The sequence below is a fragment of the Canis lupus genome, chromosome 11 (genome assembly GCF_048164855.1).
Source record: "Canis lupus baileyi chromosome 11, mCanLup2.hap1, whole genome shotgun sequence".
NCBI classification, from domain to species: domain Eukaryota; kingdom Metazoa; phylum Chordata; class Mammalia; order Carnivora; family Canidae; genus Canis; species Canis lupus.
This window is the reverse complement of record NC_132848.1, coordinates 49,742,886-49,756,870: the sequence shown is the minus strand read 5'-3', so window position 1 is coordinate 49,756,870 and position 13,985 is coordinate 49,742,886. Positions and strand designations below refer to the sequence as shown.

General features: G+C 37.3%; 1 protein-coding gene across 6 annotated transcripts in view; it reads right to left on the bottom strand.

Annotated features, from left to right (window-relative positions):
* CAMKMT (calmodulin-lysine N-methyltransferase) overlaps positions 1–13,985 on the bottom strand; it is a 389,938-nt gene that overhangs the window by 161,051 nt on the left and 214,902 nt on the right. The window lies entirely within an intron of this gene.

The window sequence follows — 13,985 nt, the reverse complement described above, 5'->3', positions numbered from 1 at the left end:
CAACAGGAAGAGTTCTTCCTTTACCTAACCAAACTCTTGCTACATTTTAAGCTCATTTGTTTTATATTCTTCCCTGTGAAAATTAAAACAACTGTTCCATATATTGACATGACAAATTCTGATAATCTGATATCTATCTGCTACTTAACAAATGACTGTGAGATGAAATGATATGTCTATACAATTTGAAGACTGGTCACTCTTCTCTAGTCTGAACTTTAAAGGATTATCCATTCATCATCTTACATATTTAGAAGGTTTTCCCCTGCAGTATAAGATTAGAGTAGTCTGAGAGTTGTGATTAAAATGGACTATTGCAGAGTAATGACTTCTGGGCTTCTCCTACTAGTAAACCATATTCTTTTCTACACACTCTAAACTTATGTGTTACTTATAAATAATAACACAGAACTGCTCAGCAATACGTGGATCAGGCTCCACCACTGACTACCAAATCTTTCTTTGCCATATTTGTGGCCAAGCCACTCCCACCTTGTATCTATCTTTGGTATTGCTCATGATCACAACAGCATGTTGCTACAAACTTGGTCCTACTGCCCTTCATAGAGTATATAATGGTTCATTTTTATGGTTTGAGATCATTTCATTTACACTAATATTCTCCCCAAGTCCTTGTATTGGGGCTTTCATCAGCCAACACATGAGTTTATTTTTAATTATTTGTCCATGACACAATTGGACACTCAGAATAACTTCAGTATTAGGATATGCATTTATAGAACAAGATTCAGTTTTGCAGGTGCCTGGGTAGCTCAGTTGGTTAAGCATCTGACTCATGATTTAGGCCCAGGTCACAAGCACCTCAGGCTCTGCGCTCAGCTCAGGGTCTGCTGAGATTCTCTCTCTCCTTTTCCCCCTGCTCCTCCCTCTGGTTGCTCTCTCTCTCTCTCTCTCTCAAATAAATAAATAAATAAAACCTTAGGGGGAAAAAAGAATAAGATCCATTGTTGACAACTAGCCCTCAGTCACCATTTTCAGTTGTGACCTGAGAGAGAAGTGGGCCCCTTCCTACAGGAATATGGTCTGGACTGGACCACATCCTTTGAGTCAGTGCTAAAATGTCATGTGTGACTGCCTCAAAATCCTTTCTAAAGTTCAGATAAATTACATGCCCTGCTTCCTAAATGTCTGTATAAACTGTCAATCTCTTGAAGAAAGAAATTAGATCGATTTGGTACAATTTGCTCTTTGCAAAGCCAAGATAGTGACTACTCAGTGCTTCGTGCTCTCCTATGTGGTGACTAATTGTTCAATGATTTCATCTAGCACAGAATCTTTAAAAGTATCAAAATTAACCTGACTGGCTTATAAGAGATATAACTTGCTCCCTTTTAGAAAGAACCTTGGGCCTTAAAACTACTTTGGGTGAATCAACAAGCCTTTTGACCATTTTTTTTTATCATTTCCCGCAGATACTAAATTTCCTACTTTAGACCACTAGGGAAGGAACTCTATCTTGCTTATCTTCAATTGCCTTATAGAACTGAATACTATGTTCTATGTATAGCAGACACAAATATTTATTGACTTTATAATTCAGAATTTTAATTCTAAAAATTATTGTTGAGTTTTGTAAGTACCCCACAATGACCAATATTGGGTTAATTTTAATTAAGTGCCTCACACTTCAGCATTCTACCCAACAATTTAGAGAGCATTTAATATTATCTATAAGTTATCAGTGAAACTGTTTCTATAGGTAGGACTTGTCTTTATACAGACTTCCATTTAGGAATAAAAATGATTTCAATGTGGGCCAACATTACTTGTATATGGTGAATACATGGTAATATCCCAGGTCCTCTGATACATTCCCACAGTTCACAACTAAAACTATGTCATTACTTTCATCTTATCTTAGGGGCAATAAGGTAAGGAGCTATCCATAATCTCAGTGGATGAGGTTCTATTTTATAAAATATTCAAGTAAAAATTAAATATCACTGAGGATACTTTAAGCAATTAACTGAGATCAGCTTAACAAACCATTTTATAAACTACCAATAAAAATAATAGTAGCTCTTTTTATTGAGAATTTATGTGCCAAGCATATTCCTAAATTCTTTATCATCATTAGCTCTTTTAATCCTCATAACAACTCTATGACGTAAGGCAGTATAATTTTCTCCATTTTACACATAAGGAAATTGAGGCTTAATGTAATTAAATAACAGGTAACACAAAACAGATGAACATAGGGGAAGGGAAGGAAAAATAAAATAAGATGAAAATAGAGAAGGAGGTGAACCATAAGAGACACTGAACTCTATGGAAACAAACTGAGGGTTGCTGGAGGGGAGTTGAGTAGGGGAAGGGGTAATTGGGTGATGGGCATTAAGGAGGGCACTTGATATAATGAGCACTGTGTATTATATATAACAGATGAATCACTAAATTTTACCCCTGAAACTATATGTTACATACACTATATGTTAACTAAACTGAATTTAAATAGATCATTATAATTAAATAACAGGAAACAAAGCTAGCTAATTAGCAGACCAATGATTGATTGATTGATTGATTGATTGATTTTAATTTAAATTTTAGGTAGTTAACATATAGTGCAATATTGGTTTCTGGAGTAGAAGTCAGTGATTCATCACTCACATACAACACCCAGTGTTCATCACAAGTGCCCTCATCAATACCCATCACGCATCTGGCCCATCCTTCCCAACTCCCTCCATCAACTCGCAGTTGGTTCTCTGTTGTTAAGAGTTTCTTATGCCTTGTTTCCCTCTCTCTTTTTTTTCTTTTCCCCCTTCCCATATGTTTATCTGTTTTGTTTCTTAACTTCCACATATGCATTAGATCATATGGTATTTGTCTTTCTCTGATTCACTTATTTCACTTAGCATAATACACTTAATACACTTTAGCTCCATCCACCTTGTTATAAATGCCAAGACTTTGGGTTTTTGATGGCTGAGTAATACTCCATTATATATATATGTGTGTATGTATAATATATACAATGTAATGTAATATATAGTATGATGTGAGCACTGGGAGGATATACATATATATATCTCACATTTTCTTTATCCATTCATCAGTTGATGGAGATTTGGGCTCTCTCCATAGTTTGGTCACTATAGATAGTGCTGCTTTAAACATCAGGGTGTATGTATCCCTTTGAATCTGTATTTTTGTATCCTTTGGCTAAGTATATAGGAGTATAATTTCTGGATCATAGGGTAGTTCTATTTTTAAATTTTTGAGGACGCTCCATACTGGTCTCCAGAGTGGCTGCACCAGTTTGTATTACCACTAACAACACAAGAGGATTCCCCTTTCTCTGCATCCTCCACTAACACCTGTTGTTTCTTGTACTGTTAATTTTAGCCATTCTGACAGGTGTGAGGTGGTACAGAGCTTGGACTTAAATCCTTGTCTGCCTTATTCACCATCCTGTTCAGTCATTCTGTAGGCCATTGCATGGCTCTAGGTACTGAGAAAGAAAGATAAATTAGACATAGTCCCAGCCCACAAGGATCTTACATTTGTGAGAAGAGGAAGATGGTTCATTGTAAGGATTTTTGCTGTCATTGTACCTCTCTCTATAAAGTGGCTCTTTTGTCCAGCATCCATAATGAGTGCTCTAGAGATTCCTCCCCAACTCGGGAGCTATCTAAAAATTTCCCCATGCAAATATAACTCCTCAGAGATGCTCAATCTCACTTTATCTTCTCCAGCCTTCACCTCTCACTTAACCCAAATGTCCTCCTTTTTTATACGCATATCTGAATTTCTATTTAAACAATGCTATCTGTGTAATCCCAAGAATTGTTGCTCAGAAATCTGAAATTCTTAATTTAAAACATACAGGGGGTGACAGAACATGAGAGACTCCGACTCCTAACTCTGGGAACAAACAAGGGGTAGTGGAAGGGGAGGTGGGCAGGGGGTTGGGGTGACTGGGTAACAGGCACTGAGGGAGGCACTTGATGGGATGAGCACTAGGTGTTATACTATATGCTGGCAAATCGAACCCCAATAAAAAAATATACAAAAAAAAATTTTTAAACATACAGGAACCTCCAGGACTTCTGGCAATGAGTTTACCTAAAGATAAAAACAAGGTATTAGGAAAGTATTAATAAGGTATTACAGACTTTCTTTTCTCCACAAACTTTCCTTTTTCTGCTGCTCTCTGGGACCCAATGTTGATTAGGAAACAGGAAAATAAGTTTATTTTTCCCCTTCTCTGTTTCTCTTTGGAACATTCCACTCCCACTGACACTTTATAGTATATCTAATTCCTGCCATACTCAGGCCAATAGTACTTACACACATAGCTCACTCAGGAAGACAGAACTTGATGGACAGAAATTTGAACAAGGACAATGATCTCTGTTTTTCTTAATTTTTGCTGTTTTCTAAATCTTAATCCTGTGACTAATACTTTCTTTTTTTTTTTTTAAGATTTTATTTATTCATTCATGAAAGACACACAGAGAGAGAGGCAGAGACACAGGCAGAGGGAGAAGGAGGCTCCATGCAGGGAGCCCAATATGGGACTCGATGCTGGGTCTCCAGGATCAGGCCCTGGGTAGAAGGCGGTGCTAAGCCGCTGAGCCACCTGGGCTGCCCAATACTTTCTTTTCTTACTAATTTCCTAAACTGAAAACCTAGCTACATTCTGTTTTTCAGAAATGTGTCGAAAAAAAAGAAAGAAAGAAAGAAAGAAAGAAAGAAAGAAAGAAACAAACAAACAAACAAACAAAGAAACAAAGAAAGAAAGAAAAGAAAGAAAAGAAATGTGTCTCAGGCACCTGGGTGGCTCAGTGGTTGAGTGTCTGCCTTTGGCTCAGGTTGTGATTCTGGGGTCCTGAGATCAAGTCCCACATCAGACTCCGCATGGGGACCCTGATTCTCCCTCTGCCTATGTCTCTGTTTCTCTCTGTGTGTCTCTCATGAATAAATAAATAAAATCTTAAAAAGAAAGAAGAAAAAAAGAAAAGAAAGAAAGAAAGAAAGAAAGAGAAAGAAAGAAAGAAAGAAAGAAAGAAAGAAAGAAAGAAAGAAAGAAAGAAAGAAAGAAAGAAAGAAAGAAAGAAAGAAAGAAAGAAAGAAAGAAAGAAAAACGAAATGTGTCTCTTGGGATGCTTGGGTGGCTCAGTCGGTTGAGTGATGGCTTTAGCTCAGATCATGACCTCAGGGGATCGAGCCCTGAGCCCCATGGTGGGCTCCCCACTTAGCAGGGAGTATGCTTCTCCCTCTGCCTCTCCCGCCCCCGCTTGGACTCTCTTTTTCTCTCTTCCAAATAAATAAATAAATAAATAAAATCTTTTAAAAGTTTTTAAAAGAAGAAGCAATGTGTCTCTTTATGTTCTATATCTACTCTTCTCAAACTTATCCCCTAATATAAAGGTTGGTGAGGATTTACAGTTGTTTGGGCCAACTTCAGTTTGGGACAGCATGGGAATCAGAGATGGCCGATGTTGTCTAAATGTTGTCTGGGCAAAAATGAGATGATTCCAGGGGAGAAATGTTATTTGAAAAACATTTCTCAGGTTATGTGAAAAGACACAGGGGCAAAAGAGCATGCAGAGCTTCAGTCTTTGTGATAGCAGACCCAACGACAAGTGACAGAACTTATTTTAGGACACTGGAAAATATAAGAGTTTAGCTTGAGGGGTAGGATGAAGGTAGGTGGTATGATCTGAGGGAAGGGAGAAGATTTTGTAGGGCTTTGAAGACCAGAAATGTTGGGACTTAAAGTTGCTGAGCAAAGGGACCCACTGTAGGTTTTTGCAGAGGAGAGCAGAAGGAAGGTTATGGGCTGCAGAATCAGAATGAGGCACAAATTCCAGTTTTATTACTGTTGGGAGCTTAGTTTTTGTTGACTACAAAATGAGGTTAATGAGGCTTACTTCACAGAATTAAATGAAATAATGTGTGAAAGTGACCACTGGAGTGTCCTCAGCAAGGGCTAGATTCTTTTCCTTTCAAAAGAGTGACAGGGAGCAAATGTGATGTCCAATTTATCTGGCAGGAGTGGAAAGAATTCAGTGGAGTGATGGGTGAAGAAGAAAAACCAAACTAGGAGATCAGTACAGAAATGCCAGTCACAGTGATAAAAATGGAGACGTGAGATGCGAAAGAACCAAATCCAGGAGACATTCTTAAAACAACAACAAACAAACACCAAACTTCATGAAAAGTAAAAGGTAAGAAAGAAAAGTCAAGACAATTCCAAGATTTCTAGCTTAGGCACTGGAAGGAAACAGACTTGACTGAGGGTAAACAGAAATGGGTGACTTTGGGTGTTTTCCTTTTTGGTATCTTGGGTTTGAGGTAAAGTGAGAGCATCCAAGAGATTATGCCAGGAGGTGGTCAGGAATATATACAGGAAGTAAGACAGGAAGCCTGGAGCTTTCTTAGTCATTAACTCAAAGATGACGGATGCAGTCAATAGGCTACTGGAACTGCTAAGGGATAGAGAGGAGACAAAAAGCTATGGACTTAGAGCCATGAAGATTACCACTCCTCCCCCCCCCCCCACTGTATTCATACAAACAACCATATGTTCATCGTGATTATCTTCCTAAAACATAAATCTAAAACATAAGCCTGATGTTGACACAGTCTCTTCTTATTAAAAATTGCCTCATTTACCTTTGAAGTTCAACAATATAACAGCAATATCCAAATCTTCACAATATAACTCTGGCCTACTTTCATACCACTCTCTTCCTATCTGCTCTGTCTCTCTGTCTCTCCTTTTACTTCCTTTCCCTCTACCAACTGCTTATCAAAACTCCTTACCCTACTCAGAAAAAGACATAGCTTCTGAATCTATATATGGTATTCCCTGAGTAAGCAGAGGAATGAAAATAGAATGTTAAGAAGATTATTTTCACAAGGAAAAGAGGGTGAGATTGAGGTCCACTTGTCCCCACGTCCACTTCTGGCCACAATAAGATGCTACTACACTTTCCCATACCAAGTGCTGGAAAAGACATGGAGCAGCTGTAACCCTCGAGCACTGCTGTGGCAATGAAAAAAGAAAAAATCATTTTGGAAAACAATCTGACAGTTTTTTGGAAAAGTTAAATATTCGCTTCCCATATTATCCACCCAGTGATTCCCTTTCATATATCCTCACGAAAACTCAAAGCCATGTCCATGTAAAGACTTCTGTATTAACGTTTAGAGTACCCACACTCAGGATCATTCTAAAATGGAAAAGAAAACCTCAAATGTCAAACAGGTAAATGAATAAACAAATCCTAATATACCTATCTCTCTCTATAGATACACTACATAAAATAGAACACTAATCAGCAATAATAAGGGAAACACTGATACACAAAAACATGTGTGACTCTCAGGAACATCCGGCTGAGCAAAAAAGCCAGATAAGAGTATAAGAGTATATGTTGTATGGTATCATTTATCTAAAACTCTAGGAAAGACAAATCTGAAGTCCTGGGGAAAGTTGTGGGTTGTACTGGGAAAGAGCAGCACAAAGGTATCTTTTTTGGGTGATACAAATATTCTAAATATTTTATTTTATTTTATTTTATTTTATTTTATTTTATTTTATTTATTTTAAAGATTTTATTTATTTATTCATGAGAAACACAGAGAGGAGAGAGAGAGAGAGAGAGGCAAAGACACAGACAGAGGGAGAAGCAGGCTCTATGCAGGGAGCCTGACATGGGACTCGATCCCGGGTCTCCAGGATTACGCCCTGGGCTGAAGGCAGCGCTAAACCACTGAGCCACCTGGGCTGCCCCAAATATCCTAAATCTTGATGAGGTGATGATTATATGGGTGTGTGTGGGTATGTATACCCGTGTATATACATACATGTATATATGTAAACCCTTACATATAATATATGCATATGCTTAATATAGACACACATAAGTATTTAGATGCACATATATCTAGATAAATACTTACATATGGGCATGTTTATACACTTGTCCAAACTCATCAAAATATACACTCAAATGTGTATATTTTAAAAAAGTAAAATTGAAATTTAAAGGTTGATTTTTAAAGGTCCTTGTCCTGGAGGACCATAAAATTGATCTGATTTCTTATTAGAAAAACCTCTAGTGTCTTTAAGTTTGTTTAGGCATACAGTATTAAGATGAAAAATTGCATTAAACAATTAATTATGTAATTAGTTGTCTAATGTCTGCCTTCTTATCTGAGCTTTGAAGTATGGAGACTGCGTGTGTCTTGTTCATTGACTACTACATCTGATACCTCCCCTAACTTAAGTAAGACATAAAGGAGTACACAAACAGCTATTTTCTTTGGTCCTCACAGAGGTATAAAGTGCTAAGTATCCCAACTCCAAGCTACTTCTGTGTGTAACTTTGATATTCTTCACCTGTTGTCTTCCAAAATATTTTACGCAAGAGATCAGTCATTTGGTCTTTTAAAACCAGGAATATAAAATAGTCTTCAGGATGGAAAAAAATCATTGCTCAATCATGATTCAACAGCTGCAAGATTTAAGATCAAATGGGAATGTGGTACTGCTGGCCTTGCTTATGGGACTACTTGCTGTGAGTATGCCTTTAAAATACAATGAGTAGGTAACCACTGACCTTTAGAATACAATGTTCAAGTAGTTGGCAGCAAGAAAGAATGAAACAGCTAGTTACTAGGCAGGACCAAGCTCATTTAAAGATGTAGAACTATGTGTAAATATCTCTTCGTCTACATTACTAATTGGAGAATCCAATTATCAGTTCTAAAACGTTAATATTTTTGTAGCATTGCACTGTTAGGAAAGTACACCCTTTTCTTTTCAGAGAGAAATATGAAGATGCCATTGTGAACACTATGCCATTGTGAACACTGTCAGGTTTTTAAAAAACGTGTAGGGTGACTTGAATATCAAAATAGGCTTCCATATAGTGTCAGAAAGGTCCAGTCCAGGCATTAAGGTGTGATACCACACTGCAGATACCTGTGAAGGATAGAATGATTCCAGAATGCAAGAGAAGGGATGCCTGGGTGCCTCAGGGGTTGAGTATCTGTCTTCATACTCAGGGTGTGATCTCAGGTTCCTGGGATCCAGTCCCACATCGGACTCCCTGCAGGAAGCCTGCTTCTCCCTCTGTCTGTGTCTCTGCCTCTCTCTGTGTGTCGCTCATGAATAAATAAATAAAATCTTCAAATAAAAATTGTATCATATTTAAAAAAATGCCAGAGAAGCCAGAATAAGGAAGGTAAGAAATGGCAAAATAACCTTGAAGAATTTTCCCACATAAGCAAAACATTCTACTAGAAACATCTAGATTTTAAGCAGCCACCAGCTATAAAATTCACATTACTTTTTATATGAGATGACTCTATCTTTTAAAATATAAATCTCCTGTTAGACTCTGGCCTTTGGAATGCTATAAATATTTAATGGCCCAGATAGTCTCAAAAGTTACCCAATGCAATAATTTATTTAAATAACAACAAGGTCTTTTTTTTTTTTAAACGAAGGTGAATGAAACATTAGATCTTTCAGTAAACACAGTTTAATGCTCAGGTTGGATAACTTAATAAGACAGAACAAGAGGACCTAACAAACTCGACTTATATTCAGAGGAATCGATTTAATTCTTAGCCCTCCGGCTCAACTGATCATGTGATTTTAGCCCATGTGCTTAGCTTAATCTAGGCCTTGGTGTTCTTATTTATAAAACAAGAAAATGAACTTACATATCACAATCTTTAGTACACGATAAAATACAATATATATGTAAGGTCTCGTTATTATCATAAGCTAGATACACATAGGCTTTTTATCATTACAGATGGTCCCTGACTTACTATGCTGCAACTTAGTGATTTTTCAGCTTTACAATGGTGTGAAAGTGATCTGCATTCAGTAGAAACTATCATTCAAATTTTGGATTTTGATCCTTCCGGAGGCTAGTGATACATGGTGCTCTCTTGTGATGCTGGGCAGTAGCTGTGGTCACAGCCGCCACTCAGCCTCATGATCACAAGGGTCAACAATCGATACACTGACAACCATTCTGTTTCTCACTGCTTGTACAGTATTCAAAAAATTACATGACATATTAGACACTTTATTTTAAAATAGGCTTTGTGAGCAGCCCCGGTGGCACAGCGGTTTAGCGCTGCCTGCAGCCTGGGGTGTGATCCTGGGGACCCTGGATCAAGTCCCACATCAGGCTCCCTGCATGGAGCCTGCTCCTCCCTCTGCCTCTGCCCCACTCTCTCTCTCTCTCTCTGTGTCTCTATGAATAAATAAAATCTTTAAAAAAATAAAATAAAATAAATAAAATAGGCTTTGTGTTAGATGATTTTGCCGAACTGTAGGCTAATGTAAATGTTGGTAATGTGTTTAAGGAAGGCTAGGCTAAACAACGATGTTTGCTAGGTCACGGGGATTAAACGCATTGCCAACTTAGGATATTTTCAACTTAAAATGGGTTTATCGGGACATGACCCCATTGAAAGCCCAGGAAGATCTGTATATTCATATAGAGAGACAAATACAGAAAAGGTAAAGTCTTTGAACATTTCTCTTTCTAATCTCATCTAGAACATGCTTAGTCTGCCTACTTTTCAGACTATCTATATCCTGACATTTGTGTAGTCAACCACAACCACAGCAAGCAGGATGGCATTTATCTTTTATAATAATACAGAGTGCTCTGTCGTAAAGTAGGGTCACTGAAATGAGTAATAATCCCACCAGCATCTAAGGTACAACCAGCAGGGTCCAGGTCAACAGGCAAGCAGCCGATAATTTGCCCCACAACACTGAATTTCATCTGCCCACAGCCTCTATCTACTGATTATACAATCAATACACCTCAGATGAGAAGAGCTAACAACTGACCGGGGCAGATCAATGCTAGCAAATAAGCGCTTCATGACAAAAAGTTTGATAATTACCATTCTGAAGCCGTGTAAATGTTGTTTCTATTGTAACAACATTCATGATGATACTGCTATGATTGCACTGTTATTATAGGTTTAATGTTAGGCAATCAAGCTACAGTGGTCTAGATATCAACAAACAGCATCAAAAGAAAACATCAAATTGTCCCTATTCTTTTGACACTGTAGCTGAGAAATTTTTCTATGTTTGTGACCCTAAATGAACAATAATAAGTGACAATTTAGTGGAAAACACTATTTTCACATCTTACGAAACTCATGCAATATAGATTGATACAAGTATGATTATTTCTAGGGCCACTTGAACCAGGGGATTAAAATAAATTCAGTCCTGTGACCATGGTTTTCTTTCTTTCCTTTTTTCTCACATACATCATTTAAAGAGGATTTATGTAAATTTTCTCTGTACTCATAATTTTTCAAGCATTAGTGCAGTCATAAGTATAGGGCACCTTGGCTTGATTTAATTATTACTGCTTCTAATATAGCACACTTTATTTTATTTTATTTTATTTTTGAGCCCTGATTGCTAGTTCATTCTCAATCATTAACATTTAGAAGAACTAGTCATTACTGGTTTTCAATAGCTGCTTGGGTTCCTAGAAGCACTAAGAGTCTTAAAACACAGAAATGGAAAACAGACATTTCAAAGGTAGAACAAACCATGACTCCTAGAGGTAGTGTTCAAGAAGCCCTGGGTGTGTGAGTACTGAAGCACACAAATTCTTAACTTTTCCATTTGCTTTTTAAAAACCACAAGGAATCGAGTCTAAAAAAAAAAAAAACTAGGACACCTCATTTCTGTTAAGATGCTTGCTCATATAGAAAAGTGGGAACCAACTCCAAAATGAAAGCCTTTTTTGAAAGAATGGCAGCCACTTTGGGCCACAATAATAATTTCTACAAGGGTATGTCTGATTTTCGATTTGTGAGACACACATTTTTAATTGTCCCTTCCATAAATACATCCCCCAGCTGTACCCACACAGCAACAAAGTTACCTGTCTAAAACTTGGTCTCCACACGAGTGGCCAAATCTCTCACCCTGTCTGGAGTCAATCAGCCGCTTTCCATGTAGATAAGAGATATGAGGGGACGTAGGGAGCACTGCTAAAGAGTTTGTCAATAGCTCAGGAGAGAAAGGGCACACCAAAAACCTTTTGTGGGCAGCAGTGCGAGCAAGATTTTCAGCATGCTCAGGGGTTGCTACTAAATGTCTTTTTCAGCTGCATTCTCTTTCTTTCCATGCAGCCTCTACCTCGCAATAGAGTCAAAGAATGTGATGTATATTAAAATGCTTTGCCTCTCAGATGGGGTTCATTTTTATTCAGGGACAATTTTGCTGACTGACAGGTAAGCGTTTGGTGCTGAAATTGGACCTGTACAAGAGCTTTGCATTTCATTTGCTCCATTACACCAGTGCATGAATTACTGGGCTTCCACGTTGGCATCTTTCCATTACTTTCAAATACCTGACATGAGCAAAATGACTCATCTGACATTTCATGTAACAAATTTGTTCCAAAAAGAATAGAACATTATTATACTATTTTATATACGTGGGTACCACAACCTTCCACCCTAATCTGACCAGAAATTCTAAGTGTATAAATAGTAGTTGATATCAGTTTAAGAAAACACACCACCGGTGACAGCCGTAAAATATCATGGCAAGAAATATGTCTGGTATCTCCTATTACCCACTGTCACTTCAACCTACTTCCTGATGTTAGCAAACTTTACTCAAAGACGTAGCTTTGTATTTTGGTTTCATTGCCACCACTGAGTAAATTTGGAGGCATTATTTATTCCAGGGCACCAACGTGTCAACTCTTTCACTTCTAATCAGTTGCTTTAACATGTGTTCATTTTCCTTCGGGAAACATACTCCCTGAAACACTACAGGTAACTAGTAGAGTTGAGGAGTTACAAGGCCTCTACCAAACAGTCATTCCTTGTTATAACACTGCTGTTTGCTGACCAGCACAGATTTATCTGGTCTTCAAATTCTTTTAGCTCTCGCTTTCCCTTTGAATGCTTTTTTTAGAGCAACAATTATACAGACCATGATTCTCAGTCCTTTGGATATCTTTCTCATCTCAAACCTAACAACACATCCAATTACCCAGTTTGCCATATAGAATTAAGGTGTTTTAATTCTTTCCTAAAGGCCAGTGTTATCCTAGAGAGTCTTGCTCCAGGTAGAAGATTAGAAGAGAAAGAATCCTCAGCCTTATGACTCAGCCAAGAGTTTTTCCCACCTCTTCACTTAAAAATACCTCAGTGACACATTACAATCTGCCATCTAAAGCTGAAGATCACAGATCTACACTCAAAGAAGGGTTTTTCTAGGTGACAGTATAACATTTCATAAAGTAGGAGCATAATTATGTGACAGCAAAATTTAAAATATCATGTTCACTGTTAGTATGAATACATCAAATTAATACAGTATTATTTCCATATGAAATTATTAGCCTCATTATTATATAATGGTATTTTCTTTAATAAATGGTCTCTTTATATTGTAAATGTTAAAGTACTCTATATTATGGTATATCCTTCTTACCAATGTTAATTTACCTTCAGGCATTATTCATATGCTGAATTTATATAAAGCTATGATAAAAAAAAAGAGACATTCAAAAAGTCTCATTACTTTTGTCATTATAACTCATCTGTATTTAAAAAGCATCTGGGAATTCATGGCATTTCCCTGGTACAACCAGCATCAAAGTGATTTGCCTACTCTGGGGAATCATATAACCAGAATGCTCATAGAAAGTATTGCATATTTGAATAAGATATACCTTTAAAAATGATATTAATAAATGGCCCAAGAAAGTAAATCTTTTAGAAATAAACTCCTTGAAAACAGGTCCAGCACTGAACACCGCATTCTTTCCACAGAAACAGGAAAAACGAATATCCTATGCAATATTTTTATCTTGGTTATGAGGATGGGTCTATTTAAGTGCCCAGGATTATCTTCTGGGTTGCGTCTTTAAACTGTGTAAGTGAGGCTATTTCTGAGCAAATCATAAGTACTCTCTAGTTTCAAC